Source organism: Heterocephalus glaber, unplaced genomic scaffold, assembly GCF_053883595.1.
Source record: "Heterocephalus glaber isolate CG9 unplaced genomic scaffold, H.glaber_assembly_v1.0 deba00001431, whole genome shotgun sequence".
Taxonomy (NCBI): domain Eukaryota; kingdom Metazoa; phylum Chordata; class Mammalia; order Rodentia; family Bathyergidae; genus Heterocephalus; species Heterocephalus glaber.
The window spans coordinates 1,628,700-1,654,438 of record NW_028258295.1 but is presented as its reverse complement, the minus strand read 5'-3'; the positions used below and the strand labels follow the sequence as shown (position 1 = coordinate 1,654,438).

At 37.4% G+C, this 25,739-nt stretch overlaps 1 long non-coding RNA gene across 48 annotated transcripts in view; it reads left to right on the top strand.

Moving 5' to 3' along the window:
- Window positions 1-25,739, top strand: part of LOC110346967 (uncharacterized) — a 299,763-nt gene that overhangs the window by 220,802 nt on the left and 53,222 nt on the right. For 35 of the 48 annotated variants that reach the window (XR_015451754.1, XR_015451737.1, XR_015451761.1 and 32 more), the window contains one exon: window positions 15,085-15,169. The exons of 10 other annotated variants lie outside the window; for them this stretch is intronic. This is a non-coding gene — a long non-coding RNA (uncharacterized LOC110346967). Of the gene's footprint in view, window positions 1-15,084; window positions 15,170-18,279; window positions 25,310-25,739 lie in introns of those variants that run through there. 3 more of the 48 variants (XR_015451738.1, XR_015451756.1, XR_015451762.1) reach the window with 1 other exon arrangement.

The window sequence follows — 25,739 nt, the reverse complement described above, 5'->3', positions numbered from 1 at the left end:
GTAGATCTTTAGTGTTCTTGCCACAAGAAGGAAGTAGGGTTGGGGGAGAAAAGGAAGAAAGGAAGGAATGAGGGAAGGAAATAAATGATAACTTTCTTTTAAAGTTAATAATTGTGAATTTATTTCTGAACTTAATTATGTATGATAAATAACAGAAAGTATAAGAAGCATTTAATTCTCATTTATATTCTCAGGGATACTGGTATAATTATGCCCACTTACACATGAACACAAATGTTAAGTGAATTTCCCAAGTTCATATAACTGGTAAATGACAAAGCAATATTTTTAACTTATGATCTCTAATAACAAACCTATTTTTGGAAGAGCCATACTAATTCATAATTTTACTTTCATCTCCATTTGCAAAATAATTTAAAAATTTTCTATGTGCACTAATATTCTTTTAATCAATAATATTATTATTTAAGAATAAATACATAATGCTCTATTTACCACAAATTAACTTTATAGAGGGCCAGAGATTTAGCTCAGTGGTTCCGCCACCTGCCTCACAAGTGCAAGGTCCCAAGTTTGATCCCCAGTAACAAAAAAAAAAATTTAACTTTATAGAGCATATTTCCTCCATAAAAACTATGAGTCATAGTTTTTTGTAAAATATAATTAGACATCCTATTTTCTTTGAACTGATATTTCAGAGCATCCCTACACTCATCATATCACTGTAGTATTTACTTCTTCTGCAATTCATTACCAGTGGGTATTTGAATCATTAACATTTTCTTCATCTTTTAATTCAGTGACTATAAATTTCTCTTGTAAGACTGCTTTCATTGTGTCCCATAGACTCTGATATGTTGTATTGTCATTGTAATTTAATTGAAGGAACTGTCTGATTTCTTCTTTAATATCTTCTGTGACCCATTGGTTATTCAGAAGTGTGTTGTTCAATTTCCATGTATTTATGAAATTCTGGCAGTTTCTTTTGGTATTGATCTCCAATTTCATTGCACTATGGTCTGATAATATACAGGGGATAACTTCAATTCCTTTGCACTTACCTAAACATGTTCTATGAGGGAGTATGTGGTCTATTTTGGAGAATGGCTCGTGTGCAGCTGAAAAGAAAGTGTATTCTGTTTTTGTGGGGTGGAACACTCTGTAAACATCTGTTAAGTTCATTTGTTCAAGAGTTCGATTGAGTTCTAGTATTTCGTTGCTCATTTTTTGTCTAGTTGATCTATCTATTTTTTACAGTGGGGTATTGAGGTCCCCCAGTACTATTGTACTAGTGCATATATATATATATATATATATTTCATGTCTGTTAGCATTGGTCTTATATAGTTGGGCACACTAGCGTTTGGTGCATATATATTTATGATTGTCATTCTTCCTGTTGGATTGTTCCCTTTACAAGGATGTAGTGTCCTTCTTTGTCTCTCTTAATCAATGTTGATTTGAAATCCACTTGATCTGCAAAGAGAATAGCTACTCCTACTTTTTGGGGGGTTCCTGTCATATGGAGCATTGTTTTCCACCCTTTAACTTTCAGTCTATGAGTTTCTTTTTGAATTAAGTGTGTTTCTTGTATGCAGAATGTTGTTGGATCTTGCTTCTTGACCCATTCTGTTAATCTATTTCTTTTGATTGGTGAATTGAGACCATTAACATTGATGGTTATAACGGATATGTATTGACTTATCATTGTCATGACTTTTTCTGTTGGTTGGATTTTCCTCCTTTACATTTAATTTTTGGTCATGCCCGATGGATTCATTCTGCTGTACTCCCTAGGTTGTGATCCTCATTGTCTTTTCCTAGGATATTGTCTAAAATTTTTTGGAGTGCTAGTTTGGTATTCATGAACTTCCTAAGGTGCTCTTTGTCATGAAAGTATCTTATTTCTTCATCAATTTTGAAAGATAGTTTTGCAGGGTACATCAATCTGGGTTGGAGACTGTTTTCCTTTAAGGCTTGGAATACATCACTCCAAGCTCTTCTTGCCTTGAGGGCTGGTGTTGAGAAGTCTGCTGTGATTGTGATGGGCTTTCCTTTGTATGTGATTTGTTTCTTTTCTCTAACTCCTTGTAGAACTTTGTTCTTCTATTGGGTTTCTGGACTCTTAACAATTATATGCCTATGTGTAGATTTTTTTTTGATCAAGGCTATTTGGAGTCCTATATGCCTCACTTATCTGTATGTCAAGCTCTTTTCCCCTGCTTGGGAAGTTTTCTTCCATTATTTCTGTGAAGAGATTTTTTATGTCATCTGCACTCTCTCCTGATTCTTCATTGACTCCAATCAGTCTTATGTTATTCTTCTTCCCATCATCTAGCAGCTGCTGGATTGATTTCTCATGCTCCCTTACAATTTTGAAGCAATTTTTCTCTTCCTGGTCACTAATTGCAATCTTATCTTCTATATCTGAAATTCTGTCCTCACGTTGGCTCATTCTGCTGTGTAGACTTTCAGTGGAGTTTTTAATCTCCTGGAAATCTGTTTGCATCTGTTTTATGGATTTCATTTGTTTCCTAGGTTGGGATTCCATCATGTTCCTCAGCTCCTCTCTAGATTTATTGATCATGTCTTGCACTACAAGCAAAATCTCTGCTGTTATCTGAGAAATTATTTCCAAATTCATTTTTTCCAGATCCTCTTTTTTTGCCAGTTCAGTAAGTCCAGGTGGTTGAGTATCAGAGTGTCCCATCTCATTTCCCTTTGGAGTTGCTGTAGATGATCTGGAAGTCTGGTTTTGAGACTTCTAATTTCAATGGAGGGGGCCAGGGTGTGTGTGTGCTGTTGGCGCCCATGTGGCTCACCTCCTCTGCACTGGGAGCAGTGGTACAGTGGGCCAGAAGCCCCTTCCTCTGCACTGGGAGCAGTGGTACAGTGGACCAGAAGCCCCTTCCTCAGTGCTGGGAGTGGTTATGTGCAATTTCTTGAAACAGACTCTTCAGCACCTTTCTTCTCCTGGAACTCATTGAGTGTTCATGCCTATGGACTGCGTCTGGTGCATTCAATTATAACCAATAAATGATAACTTTATGAGGTAATTGATATTTTATTAGCTTGAATGTGATCATGTCATGATTTATATATTTATAAAATATATTTCTACAACGTTAAATATGCTTAATTCCTAATTTTAACTACATCCCAATAACAGTGAAATAGAAAAATTATGTACAACACAGATTCCTAGATCATGATCCCAAAGAATCTGATTCACATGTAGAGTAGGTACCAGGAATCATAATGATTAATACACCTTCTGGGAAATGTAGCTGCTGGTGGTCCTGAGACTACACCTTTGGAAACACACATCTGGAATCTGGGATTCACGACTCTGGGTTTGTTTCTTCCCAAAGGAATGTGCTATCTCCCTCCAGTCAAAGCATTCCTAACAATGCATAATGGTCTCTGTGATTCACTTTACTGCTCTTATTTCCTGATTCAATAATTAATTATTATTCAGCTCAGTCATTGAGCAATGTTGTTCCACTCAATCAGCCTTTACTATGTGCCAGGAACTAGAGGTACAAAGATGAAAACACAGCCCCAACCCCAGGGAACCCATCCACTAGCATCATTCTGTTGTTCCTACTTCATGTTATTTATCTCATTCCTTGCATTTTCATAAACCTGTATGTAACAAGAATGTCATTTTTATATCTCTATCTCTATCTATCTCTATCTATATCTATCTATCTATCTATCTATCTATATATATATCTTAGTTACTTTTCTTGTTATTGAAACAAAATACTCAACACCCAAAGTTAAAGGGGGAAGAAAGGTTTATTTGGCTTACAGTTCATGGATGTTTCAGTCCATAATCAGCTGGCTCCAAGGCAGGGTGACTTTACAGAGGAGAAAAGTTCATAGTGGGTAGAGGGTAGCAAAGCAACAAGGGGCCTTAATAGCATCTTTCTGCTCCTTTTATTTTATCCAAACTACTTAGGGTGGGTTGCACTCACACCCTTGATCCTAGTGTCCTTAAACCTAGCATTGCACCATGAATCAATTCCAGCATCACACACTCTAGATCTACCCACCTCTGAAAAAGCCCCACTATGACTGCATGAGGCTTTGGGGGACATCTAAACACAAGCCATAACAATATATAATAGTAGGTAGCTTCTACAACTCACTTTCCCACATTTGATATGTCTTAGAAGCATTTCTTTGTCAGCTCTTTCTTTGTATGTTTTCAGTCTTTCTTGATAATAGCTGTGGAGTATCCTCCTATATTGATGTACCATCATGTAGTTGACCTTTGTCAGACTGATGAATATTATACTATTTTATATTTTATTCTGTTATATATTATAGTGCCTTGTTGAATTCCAAAGAAGATTTTTATTATACTAATTTTATATATAAGGAGATAGAGAAAAGCAAATTACTCTGTTCAAGGTCTGCCAAGGGCAGAAGTAGGACTACAGTGGAGTCCCATCTGTCTCAAAGACAACAAAGTTCCTTTCTTTTTTCTGTGCTACCTTTGAATTATCACAGTAGGGTAAGTGCTAGACAAGGTGAGGAATACAAGATCACCTAAAACTTGACTCCTGACAGGACTTCAGGGCAACCAGACAAAATGATAGTTGCACAGAATCTAAGAATTTTCTGGAAACAGAGGGAAAAAGTGCTTTAAGAGAGGTATTGATTTATTGCAAATCAATAAGTCACACATTAGTGAACATGTACCAGAGGTGATTTGTAACACACACTTGTGGAGAGACTCATGGAAAGAAGACATGTTATTTATACAGGAGTATTTTATAAAACATGCATGCACATGTGTGTGTGTCTGAAAAATATTACAATAATAAGCTAGGGAGCATGGTATAAATAAATATGTACCTCATTTGGCAGCTTAAGTAGAGCCTTGGAAATAGGTGGGTGATGGGGTCCTGTCTATGTGGCAAGCACTGAAATTTGCCCTCTTAATAGCTCAGTTTCTTGCTTTTAAATGAAGAAAGTAATATCTAGTCCCTGCCCACTTGACAGGATGTTGCAAGGCTTGGTTAATTTCTGTAAATGTTTTGAGATCCTCTGAGGTGTGTGTTCTGTAAATAGGAGGTATTAATAGCAGCCATCAGAATGGAAACAAAACTGAATTGAGCTGCATTTCTTTTCTGGGAAAGAAACACAAATACCCATAAAGCACGAAGCCCATTCTGGATCCATCACATTGGCCCTTTTTGAAAAGGCAGCCTGGGTCTCATATAGAACATGGTGACAGCTAAGGCTTTAATCTCAAGTGGGAAAATTCAGGAGACTAGCTTGCTTTTATAACATTTAATTTCCCAACTGATTACTGGGATTAAGTGTCCATCTGGCACAACGCATTTGTGAGGTATGCATGTGCAGGGAAGTGGGACTTCAGAAAAGGCAGAGATCTAGTAGAAAGAAAAACAAAATGCACAGCCAAGACAGTGCCATTTTAGAGCCCTCTGCTAAGATGTCTAAATAGGAATGTGGTATTAGTGTTAGTGAGGCCAATTGGCCATATGTTGTAGGAAAGGCAGTTAGAGAGTGTTTCTCTTTCTTAGGGTTTTTGTGTTGGCTTACTGAGGATTTGATGATGCCATTCTCTGCCCTGGGTCTAGAGGGGCGTCTAGTGAACTGCTAAGAAGAAAATCCAGCGCTGGGTTTTAGCAGTGACATACCAACATTTCTACCTTCAAATTTGAATCAACTGGTCAGTTGCTGTACAGGCACGTAATGTACTCCTACACATGGATGGTGGTGGTGATTTAGGCTGGGAAGTCCTGGATCTTGTGATCCACTTGCTCTTATTCCCCCAAAAAAGAATCTCTGAGCAGGAGGTGGAGTCAGCCATATGTTACCTCTCATATTTTCACAGTCTCTCTTCAGTGGAAAGGCAGTTCTCTAATCCATCCATGGGCAATATGATACTATAAGCACTAATAGGTCTTACAGATGTATACAAACTAAGATTGTGATGCTCAACTGACCTCCCAGATGGAATCACTCATGACTTTTTGTAACTCATTGGATTGTATATAAACCTGTTCCAAGTGGAGTTTTTATTATATTTTATTTTTAATCTCTGACTAGGACTCTTCCTTGGACACCTAGCCTTTATGTCTGAAAATTCTCACTTTAGAGGTAGAGGCTCCTGTCTTTTGTGGTCACCACTTCTGCTGAGAGCTCCAGGTTCACAAGCAAAACTTGTCAGTGACTTGGTCTTAATCCTTGGCTGCATGAACATAGGTCACTGAAAAATGTCTCTCAGCCCTGATTCTTCCTGTCTATTTACCCAATGCATTGAAAGCGGGGTGGAGCTGGAGAAACCATTTGTAGTCATCCCCAGAGACAGTGGGATGAACTAGGTGATGGTCTAACTTCAGGAGATCCTGTAAATCACACCTGTATTGCTCAATCACAGAAGGATGAATGACTCATGTTCACAGGCTGGAAGGTCTCTACCTTTACTGTATATGAAGCTGGTTCCTTAGGGCTGAGCCTAGGAAAGTACCCTCTATCTTGGAAATACAGATATAAGGTTGGATTCCCCCACAGGTTGGAATCGATGCCTAATTGTCTTTTGGGAGCTCCGTGCCCTATGTCTTGGGAAGATGAATTTCACAACCCATCATATGAGTTTAGCAGAGAAACATAAATCAATAGGAATGAAAGAGTGTCTGATGTGGTTCTGTCATGGCTGTCTGAAAAACAATTTTTCCTTGGATTACATGGACCACCGAATGAAGCCCCTTGTAGAGGCACCCATTCATCAATGAATCCACATATTCACAGTGGGGTCTAGTTTACAATGATAAAGCTTCTCACACCCCGTCATTCTCTGGTGCTCCCTTCTGCTGCAGCAGTGTCCTAAAGGGCAAGTCTGCTGACATTACATCCTGTTCAGCCATAGCTATCTAACCTAGTCCTAGGGAGCTGGGGAGGGTTGGGTCTATGATGTAAGATGCAAAGCACCCATATCATATTACAGTGTCTTTTCCTTGCCACCACTTACCCCACTCATCTTCAGAAACCTTCCAGGTATGCCAGGAGAAATGGCCATACCTGTCTAGTCCAGTTGCATTGCCCAGGGAAAGGTCTTTGTTGTAAAATATATTGTCTTACATAGATTTTAAAGAAAACCACAGTTAGGATTGGTGAATTTGCACAGATATTTCTTTTTCTTGATTTTCTTGTTGTAAACAGAGACTTCTTGTCAGTACACATGTATCTGCCAGGGATGGGAACAAGAGTCTTTCTACCTCACTACAATAACACATAATGTGTCCTAAGTATCATGTGAATAACACTTGTGCTACAATGTTCAGATATGAAGTAATAATTAAAATAATTCTCAGGAATCAAGAAACATTACATTAGAGACTGTTGAATAGTGTGTCCCCACTGTCATGAAAAAAAAGCCATAGTGATACCAGAGAAGTTTGAAGTCAGTCAGAAATGGCAAATATCTTGATAATACATGTCATTGTCAGCCTTCTTCCCCTTTGGCAGGAATAGCTTACTAAGTGCTCATAAACTCATTCCTACTGATATCACACATAATTTCAGAATCCTTCTCAGTTGATGTTCCAGGCACTCCATGCTAGTTCAGCAGAGCTGGAATAAGTGACTTAATTTCTAAAAATAAAATTGAGGTATCAGAGTTCTTAATAGTATAATTAATGTTTCAAGGAGGAATTTTGAGCTGTCTCTATGGCTTTTGCCAGCCTTTTCTGTTTAGAAATAATTTTGATGGTAATTGAGACTGGTTTCCATATACCGCACCCATTTTTGTTCACTAACTCAAAAATAACACACCATAAGAAACAGTAAATATGATTCTGTCTTTATAAGCCTTATGTGAGATGATGTCTGATCCCTATTAAATGTCAAGAATAAATTATTTATGTGAGATGAAGATACAGATGGGATTATATTAGGGATTAATTCTACCAAAGCTAACCACATGAATGCCCACTGAGGAACAGTAGTAATTTTTAAATAATGTGTTAATAACTGCTTGACTTGTTGATATTTGGGAAAAAAGTGAAAATATTACATAGGACACTTTGAACTTGATGTCTTATCTTCAGATCTTGATTTGCCCTATCCTCAGTCCTGTCCCATGCGTAAAAACAAGTAGAAACTCAGACAGCATAAACAGTTGTCTCAGGTGAGGGATAGATGGGCTCTAGTTTGGGTCTAGATGGCCTAACTCACTTTGAAGTCATGAGCTTGCAATCTGTTATCTATCAGTTGTGATCAAAATACCCAATTGTATTGGCTTGATTGGAATACATTGCTGGATTGTAATACATTCTCAACCTTCACTGTGCCCTGACATCAGTTCTTAATATGGCCATTTGATTGTTTAGTCTTTGGAATTACACAAGATTGCAGCTGCTAGTGTACCTGTGGCTCATGCATCTTGTATCCTGGGATCAAAGGTGATAAAACATGCTGACAGACAGGTGAAGTCAAATGAGAGAAAGGCTACCTCCAAATTCCTCAGCCATACCAAGAATCCTTTTGCCAGTTTGGGGAGGGGAAAGGAATCTGCATTCTGATGCTGCCATTAAGTAATATGTGAGCTTTGGAAAGACATAGCATCCCTTTTTGTCAGCTCTCTGCACAATATGCCATAATATTACCAACAAGACTTAGGAGACAGTTGCTGAGTGATGTGTAAAGTGTTTTACAATCTGCAGCATTAGCTCATAAAGATGGAGGGGCAGAACATTCTCTTCCTTGCCCTGTATGCAAGGCATGGAACTGAATTTCAGGGTGATATAAAGAAATGTCATAAAGGTTATAAAATGTGAAAAAGGTATGGTCTTTAATCTCAAAGCTACGGGTTAGAGGTTTGGATGACAAGCACTTAGGCCTATTCACAAATCTGCACATGCATTTAAATATGGTCCTATACCTGTGTTGAAAATAGAAATCATGTCACATTATTCTTTAAGATACTGTACGTCTGAGTAGCACTTCAGTTTGCTAACCAAGCAACTGTTAATATGGCTGTTTTTCTTGCCACACCTCAAAGGACCGCTTCTGTAAAGACTTGCCAACACGATGGGAAAAACCACATTTTTAAAAAAATCTGAAGACTATCTAGATTCCTTCTTTATGCATCTGATGCTCTGTCCCTTGCAAGCTAGCCTAACCATGTTGATCATTTGTTTAGTAATATATTTCCTTTTTTTCCTCAAAAAGGATTGGCAGGGTTGAAGGAAGGGCAGGTCGTGGTATAACAAAAGATAGCTCATATACTTTCTGTTCTTTGGGGGAATTTGAGAAAGCAGTTAGCCAACTTAGAAAAGAAAGCATTTTTGGGCAATCTAGATTGAACAGAAACTTCTATTTCAGAATTGTGAGTTGCATTGAGCCTGTAAATTAATTCTTCCTCTCTTCAATGGCATAAGATCATGTAGTGTTTTAACAAATATGTCTTCCAATAAGGTGAGACAACCCTCTTGGCCCTGGCATGCAGGACAAATAGGCCAAAAGGTAAAAAGGCAGGATTTCCTGGAGTTTAGTCTGTGGTGTCTTCTGGGACAAATTTAAAACATGCAGGTGTCCCTTCCCTGCCCCCAGGCCACCTAATTATTGCCTTGTTGCCTGCTGGGGTAGGCACAACCTGCTCATCTCCCAGGTTCATTTTTCAGTTTGATTGAGTCATGAGGGCTAGGTCCCCAGAAACAACTGAGGATCTATTTTGTGGGGAAAAGGTCATAGAACTCCAAGAATCTCTACTTCCCTAAAATGAAGAGCTCAGTTTCATGTAGCCCCACGTGAAAAGGGTAGGCGAGCAGGGCTAGTTGTAAGACTTCATCTTTCTCTGCAAATGGAAGGAACAAAACCTCCATCTTGCTAGCTTAAGAGTTGCCTGGTGGCCTTATTTCAACTGAGGCAGCACAGCTTGCTTTAGCTTTGAAGTGTGAAAACCAAATAAAGGTTGGCAGAGTGAAGACATGGAAGCTGCATAGCCTTCTTGGAGCATAAAGAAACACACCCAGCCCTTTGGACTGAATGCAGAAACTTTTCCCATCCCTTTACCACTATCTCATGCTATGGCCTCTCCTCCAAAAACTGGCTGCATTGGCAGGTTTAGTTGGCTGCCCTGCACTGGAGCTTTTCTGTTATTGCTGGGGGTGGGGGATTTTGCAACCTTCCCTAATTTGAGAGGGGACTGAGCAGATGCCCATGCCCTAACCATCTTGATGTTTGTTTTACTAATTTCACCATCATGGTGAGGCAGGGAAGCACACACACACATGCACATACATGTACACACAGAGAGGCATATACATTCAGACACATATACGCACATGAAGTACACATAAAAAGCACACAAATATTCACAAACATGCACATGTGTATAGAAAACACATAGAACATGTATGACACATATACACATGTAAAAGCAAGCATAAGTACACATAACACACATATGCACAAACTATACTGAAAGACACATGCATGAACATGAAAACACATGCACAGACACACATGAAAGTACACACATATATAAGTACCCACAAAGGTATACACAGACAAGACTTTGAGACAAATGTTTTGCTCCAGCACCTGAACAATGATTTGGTCTGTTGGTCAAGTTTATCTCTGACCTGGGCAAAAATTGTAGAAATCCTAATACAGGGGCTGAGAAGGGAAAATATTGGCTTCTAATATATAAACATTTCTGTCCTATAGGAAAATGTTAATTTTCTCCTAAATCAAATGTTGACATATATCAGGTGCTACTGAAGATGTGTCACTATGAGAGAAGTTCTCTGCTGAAGAGAATACAGACCAGGCTGAAGTCTTTCCTCTGAAATGTTAGCAGGCTTAGAATCCAAAAAGGTTTGAATTAAGAGTTTTAGGAACCATCTCAGTTCTTAAAAACAGTGAATCCCTCCCTCCTAAGGAAGGGAGCAGGGAGCAGAATTTAACTTTGTAAAATGCACTGCTTTCTGCAGAACCCTCATCTGCAAAGACTCAGGCTTTGCTTACATGTGTCAGGGGGCAGGATTTTATTAGACACATGAGGGAAGTCTAGGGGCACAAAGAAAGGACAGACTCTACAGGCAAGGGGATATTTCCAGAGCTACATGCTTTAGCTACCCCTTTCTCCACTGCTTCCAAAAAATGCAGTGTAAATATTCGTTTTTGTTCAACATCTATATTTTAAAAATTCAGAATTAAAATTCCCCTACCCTTTCCTCACAACACACATGCACACACACACACACACACACGAATACCCTTTTAACTTGCTAACTTTGAAAGATGATGAGATCCACCACCAGTGAGCTCTGCCAGTCTGCAGAGTGAAGGCCAAGATCAATGCAGAAGGTTGGTGCAGTGCTGCCGCAGAGCTGCGTGATCAGAATACAAGATGGAGAGGAGGGGGAAAGGCCAAGAAATATGTCTGTGCTTGGAGTTTACACAAGTCTCCTTAGCAACTTGTCTGAATTTATTTTTTCCTTAACGTGTGTGAGTTTCATCCAAATCCTGAATGCAATGGGAGTAGTCTCTCATAGGCTCCTATTTCCCTTCTACTGGGGTAAAATCTGCATTTGATGAGTGAGGCTTTCTCTTCCTTACCAGTACCAGCCCCCCACCCCCACCATGGAGGTAGCTCTGATCCCTTGCATTGTGACTTTGTGGACTGTTGGTAGCTTTCCAGAAATCCACATCTCCACAGGGGAATGCTGGAGCCCATTTCTGATGGCCACAGCTGTGCAGATCTGTGCTGCAGCCTCGCTGTGTCTGGTGCAGGCTCCTGTGTGTGGCATGTGTGTAAATGTGCCTGTTTGTATGCCTGTGTGATATGAAAGAATAGAGAAATAACAGAGCTCCTTTCCTTTCTGCTATTTCTTTTCTTTTCCTGTTTTGCTTTCCTCCTTCCCCTCCACCAACATAAAAGCCCAGGTAATTCTAATTAAAAGATGAATATAAGGCTATTAGATAAAAACTGACTTTTAGAGATTTGATATGTTAGATTTCATGTGACTACTTCAGCGGAGACAACCCTAAATACCACAGTGGTTTTTCCCTAAAAGTGCTTTACCTTCAAACATCCCTGGGGAGCAGAGATGGTGCCTCATTGAGCCAATGCTGAATATAAATCTTAATATTTCTCTTTTTTGCTCCTCCCATTTTAGAGTCAGGGGAAAAAAGAAAAGAGAGACCTAGCCAAAAAATGTTAAGGTTTGATTTTTGGCTCTTTTACAAACAGATGTTGCTTGTCATTTTGCTGTTGTTAAGCAGGCACCAGATTGGACCAAGCAGCAGTTGTGGTGTGTGTGTGTGTGTGTGTGTGTGTGTGTGTGTGTGTGTGTGCGTGTGTTGGGGGGAATGAATGTCAGGGGTGGAAAAAGGGCTGGAAAGCAAAAGAAAAAACTGATTTTTGTACAAGTTGAGAGAAAGAAGTAGGTATATGGGTTAATACTTCTTTTCTTTTTCAAACTTCAATTTGGCAGAGATGATGTAAAATTTTATTCTACTTGGCTGCCTGTTGTTTTGAAAGAAGGGAGGAATGTAGAAATCAGTAGGCAGGAAAGTCCTGGGTGAGAGAGCTGGCCTCCTGGGGAGCAGCACAGAGCAGGTCAGTGGACCTGTGCCCTGGACTGAGGAAAGGGGCTTTCTGCTTCAGCGGAACCTAGTTTCTTGGGTTTGATGGTTGCTTCTTTTCTGTAAGTATCACTGTGGAAGTTCCAGGCTCTTCTGTACCTTTCCCAGAAAGAGAATCCCATTGTTTTACTGTTAAAGCTCTAAGGAAATACTGGCTTTTTACATATTGCACATCTCTTTCCTTGCAGGATCCAAGTGATTTAATTCTTTCTCCTTGTCACCTCATTTTCTAATCTAATTGTGGTGTGCTTTCTCAAGAGCAAAACAGAGCTTTGCACAGAAAATGTTAAAGTTGGCTGGTATATAGCAAGCATTCAGGCAGTATGTAGTTCATGTATAGTAGTGAAATGACAGACATCTGATTTTTTAAAAATGTCTCATGTTTCCTGGTCACAATCAGGATCTTATTATTATTATTTCATTTCAACCCTACTTCTCTGCTTTAATATTAACAATATAGCTACAAAAGAAGTTGTAGGCCAGCCTTATTTCATTTTAAAAAGGATGAAAAATTGTCATCGTGAACAAACTCATGCCTTTCCAAAGTGAAAGTAGCTTCCCTAAGCCAGCTGTACAAGAAGCAACTTGTTACTGGCAAAGCCTCTTTCTCTTTTGTTTCATCGAGTGTGTCAAGAGCAAATTTGCTTCCTATTTCTCACTCTTAAATTGTTGATCTCTGTTATGCACCTCTGGTAAGTGATCATTAAGTGGGTTTAGGTTTTTTTAAATTACAAAAAAAAGAGTAAGTCCACGACTCAGTTTGAGGATATGGTTTGTTTTTGTCCAATCTATCCTATTCCCTCACGCCATTTTTTCATGTCTTTGTTCTTTAGCCGAACTATACATGCTTTTCATTTATCATTTTTCATAAAATTAAAAAAAAAATACAGGGAGTTTGTGGTAAGAAGGTTACAAATACCAATTTCTAAACGTCCTATTGTTGGAAAGAAGCATGAAAACCATTGCATGGCTTTGCCGGTCTCTTCCCTCCCCACCTCCATTCTGGTCAGTTTTCCTAGGTAAAGAAGAATTAATTGAGCCTAAGGAGCTGGCTTTGGTACTATGCTGTGCTAGAGAGATGTTCCTGCACTATGCTGTGGTATCCTTGTGGCAACATCACAGGCTGACGCATTGTGTGATGCGCGGCACCAGCAAATGACTCCTGGAGAAGCAATTGCTCAATGTGTTTCTTTTGTTGGGGAAATTGGATTTTTCAGGCAAAACAAACAAACAAACAAACAAAAAAACTAAAACCCAGAGGCTGCAGAGGGTGAAAGAAATGACATCAGAAAAACTGAAAAGACATAAGGGGGCCCAAAACTAGCTGTCTCCCTTCTTCATGATGTTGGGTGTCTGGTTGACTGCCAAAGGGTGGATTTCAACAAGCTTGCTGAAGAGTTCTTTTTTTTTTTCTTGCCCTCTTCCTTTCTTTTCTTTATTGTCCTTTTTTTCTTCTTTCCTTTTTCTCTGTCTTGCTTCTCTCTCTGTCTCTCTGTCTCTCTCTGTCTCTCTCTCTCTTCTTTCCTTCTCTATCTTTCTTTTCATGTTTCTTTTTTCTTCATCCTCCCAGCCTCTCTTCCTTCATCCAAAATTGTCAGTCAAATTGCACCATCTCTTTGGGACAAATGAAGTTCACTGAGATTTTGCACAGGATGTATATCTTTTAAAAAAGAAGGGGAGTGAAGGCCAGAAAGTCTTTCTGTTGGTGTAGTTCTGCTAACATAACCATGGATTTGGTGTACAAGTCCAAGACAAAACTCAGATTTTCCCCTTTACAAGCAGCTGCAGAGTGAGTTTGCTTTCCATTAGTAAAGGAACAATGAAGGAAAGGCAAACTCTGCATCTAAAACATGGCCAATGAAAGAAAGTTGGAATGGAAGCCAAGAATCCTGCTGTAATAGAAAGGGTTAGACTCATGAATTCTCCACAATCAGATATCTGCTCCTTTTGAACAACCTTATCGACAGAGAGAAATAATGACTTTTGAATAATTTCAGAGTCAAAAAGTTAAAATGGTTTCTCAAAGATGCTCTATCAGGCCAGGTAATCACTGCTCCATTTGTTGATTGTACCATAACCATTCTTAATTATTAATAGTTTATCTCTTAATCAGTTTTGACAAGTGAGTTGTTTGGTATAAAACATTGGAATTTGCGAGTATTCTGAGATTTCACATTCCAACTTGATTATTTTTTGGGTAGAATCAGTCTCAAGGTCTGTTGGAAGACAGGAAAATTCCAGGAAAAATGTGACAGTTACTTACTTACAGAGCCTTTTCATTACAGGTTTTGCTGGAAATGAGGTAAACATAATGCCTCCCAGTGTTTTTTCAGTATTTCTGTTTTTGATTTTTTTTTTTTTTGTACTCTTGTTCTGGCATTACTTCCAATTTAACATTACAAAAGTATTGGGTGATAAAAAGAAACCAACCAAACAACAAACAAAGAAGACTGATCCACTTAAAAATGTTTTAAATGTCTTATTTTTTAGACACCAGTGAATTATTTGAAGATATGGGTCTACAAGATGGATGCAGATTTAAAAAATAAGATTCCTAAGAAGTTACCTTTTTCAGGTAATGGCATTTTCATGTAATTTCCCCCAAATCTTTACATTTCCTAAATCACTGCAATTTTTAGGGCATGTATAAGAATACTATATTTTAAATGTAATTTTAAAAATAACAACCAGTTTTATAATTTTTACAGTCATTGAGTAGACTAGTTGTGGCATTTGATTCGATGGAGTATGAAACAGTTTTGAAAATTTGTTAGATAATGAGACTTGCTTCTTTTCGAGAATGATAGTAGCATTCATTGAAAACTATCAGGTATTGTCCTTAAACTCTGGTGAAATTGGGCATTTAAGTTCAAAACTCTAACAATTAGAGGACTGGCTCTACAAAGCCTAACAGGTATTCTGAATTCTGAATGATGGGGCTTGTATACATTGAAGACTGACAATACTGATGTTTTAACTTTAGTCCTGGGTTGATAATACTACATAGCACTTTATGGAACTATTCCAATACAGAACCAATGAGTCGGACTTGAGCTCAGCTGTCACAACAGAGGTAGTCACTCTGTATAGTGTTTTTAAAGGACTCTGTACAACCTAACAGTGTTTAATGACATAAATGATGTATTTTCTTGGTAAATTACCTTACTCTGTTTGCCATTGTTTGCAGACATTAGATCACATCTTCCAACATAATTATTGTATTACTATCTAAGAGAGCCCATGAAATCTTATTTAATGAAGGAAGCCAAAATTTCTTCTGAAAAGAATCATCCTTACTTTCCTCCTCCACACAAATAAGTTTCTAAAGGAGATATTGAATTACTACATTAGGAAAATATCTATTACCAAACACACTCTTTCACTGTTAGGTGAGTTTCTTTCCTTCTTTAGGTCAGTTTCTTTCCTTCTTTCTTTCTCTTTCTTTCTTTCTTTCTTTCCTTCTTTCTTTCCTTCTTTCTTTTTCTTCTCAGCAGCTTGGCTATCTTCTGAGTGCACTTTTATTGTCTAAGTTTCAAACTCTAGATTATTTGGGAGCTAGTATTAGTAATTCTTTTAAATGAATAACTTCTCTCTGTCTGACATATGCCAAAGAAAAATAAAAAGATACTCCCAACTGAAACGACACTGAGCTGCTTTCTATGGACTTAGAGAGCACCACGGAGATCGATGAATATGGTACTACTTGGATGATGAAATGTACCACTTTGACAGATCTTAGTCCATTGCTGACAGTGCAATGATATTGCATTATATTATTTTAATAAACATGGTATAGGTTGAGTATCCCTTATCCAAAATAGTTAGGACCAGAATGTTTCAGATTTCTGATGGTTTTAGATTTTGGAATGCTTGCAAATATATTGAAATATTTTGATAGGGGGACCGGAGTCTAAATACAATATTCATTTATGTTTCTTATACACCTTATACACAAGGCCCAAAGTTCATTTCATATAGTATCTTTAGTGCACTTGCATTTTGACTGAGATCCTTCACATGAGGTAGAGGTGGAATTTTCCATTTGTGGTATCATGTCAGTGCTCAGAAAGTTTTGGGTTTGAATGCATTTCAGATTTTAGATTTTTGAATTAGGGATGCTTAGTCCATAATAATAATTAGTTCTCATTTATTTTGAAAGCTTGGGCCTTTTCTCTTATATTTTAATAAGAGTTCCTATGTTGTACACATTCCAACAATCTTTGACAGTGTTCAAGGGCCCATCATTAAATATCTCTGGCCCCATTCCTTTGTCAGAGAGATCAAAGGAAAATAAGAACTCCAAGGCTGACTTAAAATCTTTTATTTTAGAAAGGAAATGAATATTTTTTAAATAAAATAAATTAAGACCGTTTGGGGGGTTTCTCGTGTGGATACTACTTATTTCCACTTGGTATTGTGGTGTCTTTGAATATGAAAACCAGTTTTTCCAGAGCTACAAGTAAATTCTCAGTTTTGGCACCTTCTACAGCATCATTAGCCTCCTAGAAGAAATAGGCAAACAGTGAAGTATCAATGGATGTGATTCAGTCCCTGTTCTTCTTACTGTTGGCCTCCTGTTCTCATGATTTCACCTTTTGGATTGTATATAGAGGGCCTGATATTTTCTCTGGGTAATTCCCCAATTCAGTCCTATCTTCTTTTGTTACGAGTAGAGCTGCACTTCATCTCCCAGATTCTTGAAAAGGGAACGAATGTCAGTTTGTCAAGGCAAAGGAGATTATTTTCAGAGCCAGGACTCATAGTAATAGCTAACAAAAGTTTTAAAGGTTTCTTTTTAGGGCATTCAAAAGGATGGAAGCATATGCTTTTCCCAGAATATAGAGAGGGGAAACTATTTAGCTTTCCAGCACGTGTCCTTGAAGTACATATGATTAAAATTACATCTGCAATACAATTCACAAAGGAGCCATTAATAAAAGTCCTTGTCTTGGATGCCCCATTATTAGATGTAGAACTTTGGCTTCCCAGAAATTATGGTATGTTGACAAATAAAATCCTTTTATAAGAAAGAAATAAATTCTTCTCTGTATTCACAGTTTTGGGGGTAGCAATTATGTAATTTCCTACAAGATTCAAATGCACCCAGACTTGCTCACTGTTGGTATTTGGACCAATAATGGGATGCAGATGGGAACAAAACCAAAAACTTTTCATGAAGATGAAAATTCCAATTGAATGTAGCTGGAACTCTTCTCTAGTGTGGTGTTTAGAAAACACTCTCAAATCTGTTGATAATGCTTGCTTGTTTAATCCAGTTGTTCTCAAGAATGCAAATGCATCATCCTTTTTCATGGAACCACAGGTATTGGAAAGAATGACCTTGCACTTGGGTGTTCATGTGTTTTTTTTTTCTCTCTCTGCTTATAATTTAAAGCATTTTTTTGCTTTGCTCAGTTTTAACCACATTGATTACTTTGCTCAGATCATGTGTTAAGGATGGAATATGTGAGGATCCCATATGTTAAATAGTAAAATGCTGAGTTATACCTAAAACCCATTCTATTGTGGAGTGAGTGAAAACTAAGGGAGATACGGGGATGAGAACAGATTTTGCTTACCTCTTGCCCTTTAGAGAGCAGAATAAGATCCTTGCCATTTCTGGCATGAAACAATGGAATGATGGCATCTTTTGTTGGACTAATGGTTTTAACATTTTATTTGCAGACATGTCAGATCCCCACAGGAGAGAAGATCCTGAGCCTGTTGCCACAAACCCGTAGATCCGAACTTGTGGTGATAGTGCACACAAGCTTGTGTCTATCGGTCTGTGTCTGTGAGGCAATGTCACGGTCCCGGGCTCTGCCTGGCTGCCACTCACTGTCCCCTCACATGCTTTTATTCTCCTTCTCCTCTTTTACTTTCCTTCCAGAGTGGGAGAACAGGAAGTTGGGGCTGAAGTGGAGAAAGGAGACCTTTGAATCTGAAAAACATGAGGTTAATGAACAGGCTTGCCCTCAATTCTGATATCTCTTAAAACAGGTCTAAGCTGCCAAATTAAGAAACCAAGCTTGTAGGTGAGACAGGAAGAATTCCAGTGATTCAGATGACTGTGGAGTGATGGGGGTAAATAGATATGCAGACCAGGTTTCCTTCTGTTGTGTGGAAACCTGACTGTTTTTAGAGTTATTATAATTGTCTCTGGAAAGTGTCAGAGACTTATTTGCAAAACCAGTCTCACTCTGATTTGAGTTGTACCTTGAAGCAATTTTTCCTCCTACATTGTTCTCCAAGTACAATTCAATCAGTCCTTGTCTTAATAAGCAAGATGATTGAAGGGAATGACGTGTTTACCTACTTAACTATTTATACTTCTGTAAATATTCAAGAGGGTAAGAAGGACTTTTTAAAAAATATAGCCTGTTTAGATCCAAATTCATCTCTGGCCTGAGCTGTTTTATAAGTCTTTATCATGTTTAAAAGACTGGAATGAAAATAATTTTATCCCTTTCCCTCTTAAATGTCACCGTTGTGCCAGAATTGGAAAGCCAAGCTGACTACAGATCAAAGCAAAACTGGCTATATTTGTCTCATTCCAACAATGTGAGCTGAGGAGTCTGTAAACAGAAACCAGGGTGAAAAGTTGATCAGATTCTGGATGACTGAAACTTTTGCATTCCTTTTTCATCTAGAATAGTACCAGGGATTTCTTTAAGATTTTTAAATCTTTTTTTTGTGTGTGTAGACTTTTCTAATGAGAAAAGTCAATATGAAATAGTTGGGTTAATATCAGAAAATAGTTTGAAGTTTAAGTGGATATATTTTGCCTTTTCTTAAGAGCCATACTGTTCAGGAATAGCTAGAACTTTTCTATCAAGTATATTAAAATGAGATTTTTGTATTTCTGAATGAGAGAGGCCCAGATATAGGTCACATATGCAGAAATGGCATAATATGTAGCACTGTAAGTGCTAGATCCAAGAGGGTACTGTTTCTATGCATTCCTTTGCATTTGCTTTGCATAGCATTGAGGAAGGTTGTAGTTAGGTCTTGACTTCCAACTTGTGGACAAATCATTGCATCAATATGGAGTGATAGAACATTGCATCTAGAAGATAAGTGTTGCCCTTCTTGGTGTGTGTCATATATAATTGTTTGCCCAAGGTCTTTATCTACTGACTAAGCAAACATCTACTCAGTTGGTTTTAACTGCCTCTTTGAAGTGGTTGACTTGGAATGAGTAACATGCCAGTAAATTAAGCTTGTACTTCACTGAGTAAACAGTTGTTTGATACAGGCAGCATCATATTTCTCCTCCTCATCCTTTCACCTGCTATTGTTAAATGTGCTACCAGTGGAACTATTGCTGATATTCAGGATCTGTGGGGATTTGAACTCCTAATCTTCCCTACACAGAACTATTAGGACTGCAGGATGGTCAGTTCATGACTGCTGGATTGTTCTTTTTCAGGAGGCTTGTAAATCTTTGATCTCAAGAAAAAATTTATGAAAAGCATCTACCATTTCAAATTTAAAAGGCCTCAAACATTATTTGATTCAATTGGTTAGAAAATGTTCTAGTGGAAAGTCTAAAGCCCCTGGACACTGCCACAAGAAACAGGATATCAAATATGATGAAATTCAATATCTTTCCCTTCTTCCATGTTCATAAATGAATGGTTCTCTTGATATTAATTATGCCTTTGGGTCCCCCTTAGAATATACTAGGTATTCTACAGGAAGGATGCAGAAAGTAAGGTCATTTCAGGATTCCCCAAAAAGGCTGTGAAAATATACTTCAATCGCGAATTTGGCACGGGGATATAGAGAGAATGGGTATAAAGCAAACTCATTTCATTAAAATCTCAAATCATCATTATTAAAAATCTATTTATTAAATATAATTACAGTATATAGTTTATACATATTATTTTAAAACAGAAAAAGTAATTCTTACTTCAAGAATTGCATTTTTAAAAGCAACTCACCCTTCAACACCAGAGTTTGGAGAGAAGGAAGCTAATATTTAGCTCTGAAAGAGTTTCTTGTCTATTTTTCAAAATTATAATTGTATTTCTTTCCATAGCAAGAGAATGATATGTTTGTGACAATTAATTTTGATTATTAATTAATAGGATTTCTTATTTTTTCAATATGCTTACCAGTAATTCTTTGATATTCATTAGGTCCCGTGGATCCTTCTTTTCTGGTTATGAGATTTAATTTCATCAAATGGTACTATCTTCTCCAATTAAGATTTAAAAAGCTTCTTATGTCTGTAATAGTATTGGACTTCTACAGAGAATTCAATGTGAATGGCTCTTCAAAGATTTTCCAAGATTTATTAGCATTTAAAATGGTGGTTAATAAAGTATGAGTTGCAAAAAGACTACTTTTTCTTCTTGGTGCAAACGTACATCTAGAAAAATTACCATTCATTCACTTCCTTGTTCTCTCATCGTTTTGCTAAAGGACAAAGAAATGGTTCTGGGTTCAAAAACCAGATTATCTGGTCAGAAGCCCCTTTGGAGAATGGCAAGTCAGCCAAACAGACATGTTTTAATGAATCACATGTTTCAATGATCACATATGTCCAACTTCCAAATACTGAATCAGATACAGAGTACACTTACTAATGGAGAATCCATGCATCTTCCTAATTCCAAACATTCTTAGCATTCTTGGATAGTCATCTTTGGTTAATTTGGGGGATGGCTACTGGTAGCACATAAGCCTCAATATTGGATAGATTGAGAGTCTTTTTTATACAGGTTCAGAGTATCTATGGAAAATAATTTTTGGAAAATAAAGAATAAAAAAGCTTTTCTATAGCTAAACATACATAATTCCTGCTAACATATAAATACTACTTATTTTATTTTTTACTTTGACTTTTCAATAAGAATTTTTATTACATCATTCCATATCATAATTGCATGTTATTATTACATGCTTGCAAATATTTACACTAATTATGTAATGAGCTATAATTGCACTAATACATGATAATGGGCTAAAATCAGTATAAATAAACAGGGAAATTCACACAACCAAAAGAGCAGCGTATTGAAAACCATTAGTATTCTAAAAGCAGCATCTCTGTATCTTCAGCCCCCTTGAGTAAGAAGGTACATGGAGAAAAATCAATTTTTCCATTTCCAAGTATTTAAAAACTTCCTAAGCTATGTGTTTAGGCTAATACACCAGCATTCTAGCATACCAAAGCTTATCCTCTTTTTGTTGTGTCTTTCTTTTCTGCCTCTTATCTGCCTTGTTTTCTATTCATAAGGTTTATATATCCTGACTGTGTTTACAGAATCAGGCAAATTGTCAACGCAGGGTAAATGAAAGTAATTGAAATGAAAAAGAACAAAGATAAATTATATTTTCTCTATGTGTCATGGTGAATGTTAAGTCTTTTCCTTAAGTGAGCATCTAGAAACAGAAGACTGAGAAGTACTCCATGAATTTCGATATGTGACTGAGGATCTAGAGTAAACTTGTCAGGTTGAATCAATCCATCCATTCTGATCAGTCTCCACCCCAAGACCTTGGGGTCTTGGTAGTGAATCTACCTTACCCTTGTCGGGAATGATGTTCCAACGTAAGTGGGAGAACAAGGGACCAGACGTAAAAATCACCTGGCCCTTCACTTTGGAATTATTTATACTCTCATTTATCCATTCATGCATAATTCTTATTTTCATTTGACAAATACTTTTAAAAAATTTATTATTCACCAATTACTAGCTATACAGATGGTCTAGACTTGTAAAGGTGAATAAGGTGGCCCAATCTTCACATAGCTCAAAGTCTAATGAATGAGACAAACAGATAAATTATAATGCAATTTTGTGAGGGTTAAATTAGAAATATATACATATTATATATGAGATAATCAGAAGAATCATTCTCTACACGGATATATGATGGATGAATGGGCATTTGTTTGATAAAACTCATCTCTCTGTTTTCTTCCTCATCAAAAATCAGCTTTGATTTAACAGACAGTCCCCTCAGAAAAGCAGCCCTTCCCATGAGAGTTACACAAGAAAGTAGGGTTAGAAAAATTGGACAAGTCACCCTTCTCTGCGCTAGTTGATTATCATGAAACAACAACTCTGTAACATTTGAATCTTTGTTTTGAACATAGAATGATAGAGTTGGATTTCCAGCACGTTTTCCTAGGAATAGCCTTTTTGTGACTCAGACTCTACCAGGCAAAACCAGAGTCCATGTAAGCAATGAGAAGTGGCCATAGATAAACCAGAGAGCAGCCCTTACAGAAAAATAAAGATCTGACCAAATGTGAGATGGGAAGTCACCAACCTTGGAAGAATCTGTCTCCTGCTCCAGCAACTAACTGGGACTGGGTGGTGATAGGGTGGGAGACAGACAGACAAAGAGAGGGAGAGAGAGAGAGGGAGATGGAGGGAGAAAGAGAGAGAGAGAGATTAAACATTAGTACCAAGAGAGAAATTTGTCACCTTCACTTATAAAGAAAAGATATAAAGGCATATTTTCATAGGTTGCTTAATAAACTGCTGAGAACAGACTTATGAAAAAGTACAGAAACAATCAATTCTGGAAGAAAGGGCACTTTATAAATATGAGAATTATGTAATATAAATCCTGCTGGGTGAATGTTTAATGTGGCTTCTATAGTATTTGTTTGTCTCTACTTTGTTCAGAATCCTGTTTTCTATCTTTTAACCATGGTTTAGCTTAGGTTCCTTGTTTATTGATCCTTAGAGATCCTGGTTTCTTAATTTTACAAGAAAAACATGTTTTCCTATTATTTTTTTCAATAGCCCAAGTTTAAATATTAGTGTACTTTTTATTCATTTAGTGTTTGCCAAAGGTTGGTTAGAACTGCTATATATAACATTTCTATAATTTTCATGAACAAATATTTCAAGACCAGTGCCCAGTATACACTCCCTTCCTGTTTGCATAGCAATCTCAAGCTAAAGTTCTTGTGTTATTTTCTCTACCGTCAGACTCTTTGATGTGTTGTCTTTTATGAATGGCCCAAATAGGTGACAGCACGAAGAACTATTATAAGACTAACCTGTAATTTCATTACTTAAGAAATGGTAGCTTTCCAGCCATTGTGACTGCATGTTCCCAGGTTGAGGTAGTAGGTTGTATAGTTTAGAATTACATCAAGGGAGATAACTGTACAGCCTCCTAGCTTTCCTTGGGTCTTGCACAAAGCAACATGGCGAGAACAATCATGATTTCTTCGGGCCTTTTGTTCCTAGGAAAGACTGAAAGGTAAGATTGGGGAGAGTTATTTAACTGGTATTTTAGAATTCAGGTTTCATTTAATTCTTGTACCCATGTTGTATTTCCATGTTCAGTTTCTTTGGTTGGATTTTATTTTGTGAAAAAATAAGAGATTTTGAGGGATTCAGTGTATCATTGATCCATTGTTTCAATAATGTTGCATAATAAACAGCACAAAAACTCAGTGGCATACAACCATCACCATAGATTTAGCTTATGAATCTATAGATGGATCTGTAATTTAGAGTGGGTAGTTTTTCTAGTCTTGGCTCATTCATTCCAGCTGTCAGCTATAGGATGGGGTTGCTAGGATGACCAGAGAAACTCAGTTCTGTTCTTCATGTCACATTTTGCAACAGGATAGACCTAAAACATCCTCATGGTAAAGCTGTAGGATCAAAAACAAAAGCCAAATAGCTAAAGGGTGTTGCAGACTTCTGCTGTGTTTGCTAATCTCTCACTGGTTGGAGGAAGTGCCTGGCTAATCCTGGAGCCAGAGTCTGAGACTGCAAGTTTCATAGCAAAAGACATGAATTCAAGAAGCCATTATCAATTTGGACCATTTTTTAAGTCACATTGCATTTTTTTAGATATAATCAAATTTGAAATAACTTTATTCTCTTTATTGGTGAAAGCTTTCAAGTTCTAGAGCCATAGTTTTGGTTTTTCGACTAAGATAGTCCTTGAATTCTGTTATATTCTTGTTGATGGGACATTCTCTAACCTTGTATGGAAAATGGCAAGAGGCTAGAATGATAATAATGGGACACTGAATGAATGATAGACATATTGCCTGTTATACTGAAGTCTCAGTCTGCCATAAGCCATGAGCAGCAAAACCAACACTAGAATCGAACTCTGTCAGTTAGGATGGAGTTGCTCCAAGCCCAGATTTTTCTTTTTGGAGAAAAAAAGAGATAATCTGAAGATACTTAATGGGGTAATTTTACCCATTTTATTATGTTCTGCGATTATTTATTATTTTCTAGTAATATAACACAATATATATATAAAAGAAAATAGTTTTGCAACCTGTACATATGGTGATCACTGTCTCTCTCTGCTCCCTCTTCTTTTCTCTCCTTTCTCCTCTCTCTCTCTCCCTCTATCCCTCCCTTATAGGAAGGATGAGATTCTGCTGTCTCTGGCTTAATTTCCATGCTTAAATATTTCTATGAGGAATCACTGTGGTTGTCACATTACCAAGCAGTCAAGGATAACTAGCCCATGTTTGTTGATAAAGCACAGTTAAAACTTTGGTGTTACTTTTAGGCCACCCTAGAACTAACTCTATAGCAGAACCAGCAGAAAGTCTCAAAGACTCCTGTATCATTTTCATTTCTTATCTCATACTTCTATCACTTCGAGAAGCCTATGACCTGACTCTAGAAGATAAGGTCATTACTTTGTCGCATTTGTTATGAGTTTGACATGAAACACATTTATTACCTGTATCTGTGTTTGATAAGTGTTTGGGAGTTAAACAATTGAAGCCACTTGGCATATAATCAGCTACTTAGTACTGTTTATATATTTGTAAGGCCTTTTATATTGAATTATCTTCCTGGACAAAACAATAAGATCCTCTCCTTTTCAGTGGCATAAACTTTAGTGAGATCACATACTCACGATTTTAAGAACAAATTAGTGTTTACCATTCCCTGCTTCTAAAGACAAAGTAACTTTAATACAATCGTGCTTCTACTGACCTTGGTAATAAGGTTGGATCCACCAGAATATAAATAATACCTTATTTGCTATCAGAATGGCATAAAGTCTTGAAGTTTATCTATACTGTTGTGCTTTTTAACCAATAGTTTATGATAGGAAAAAGAGTTTGGGAAACGCAAGGAAAATAAATTAATGTTAGAGGCCATTTTAGTCACAACTTAGTATCA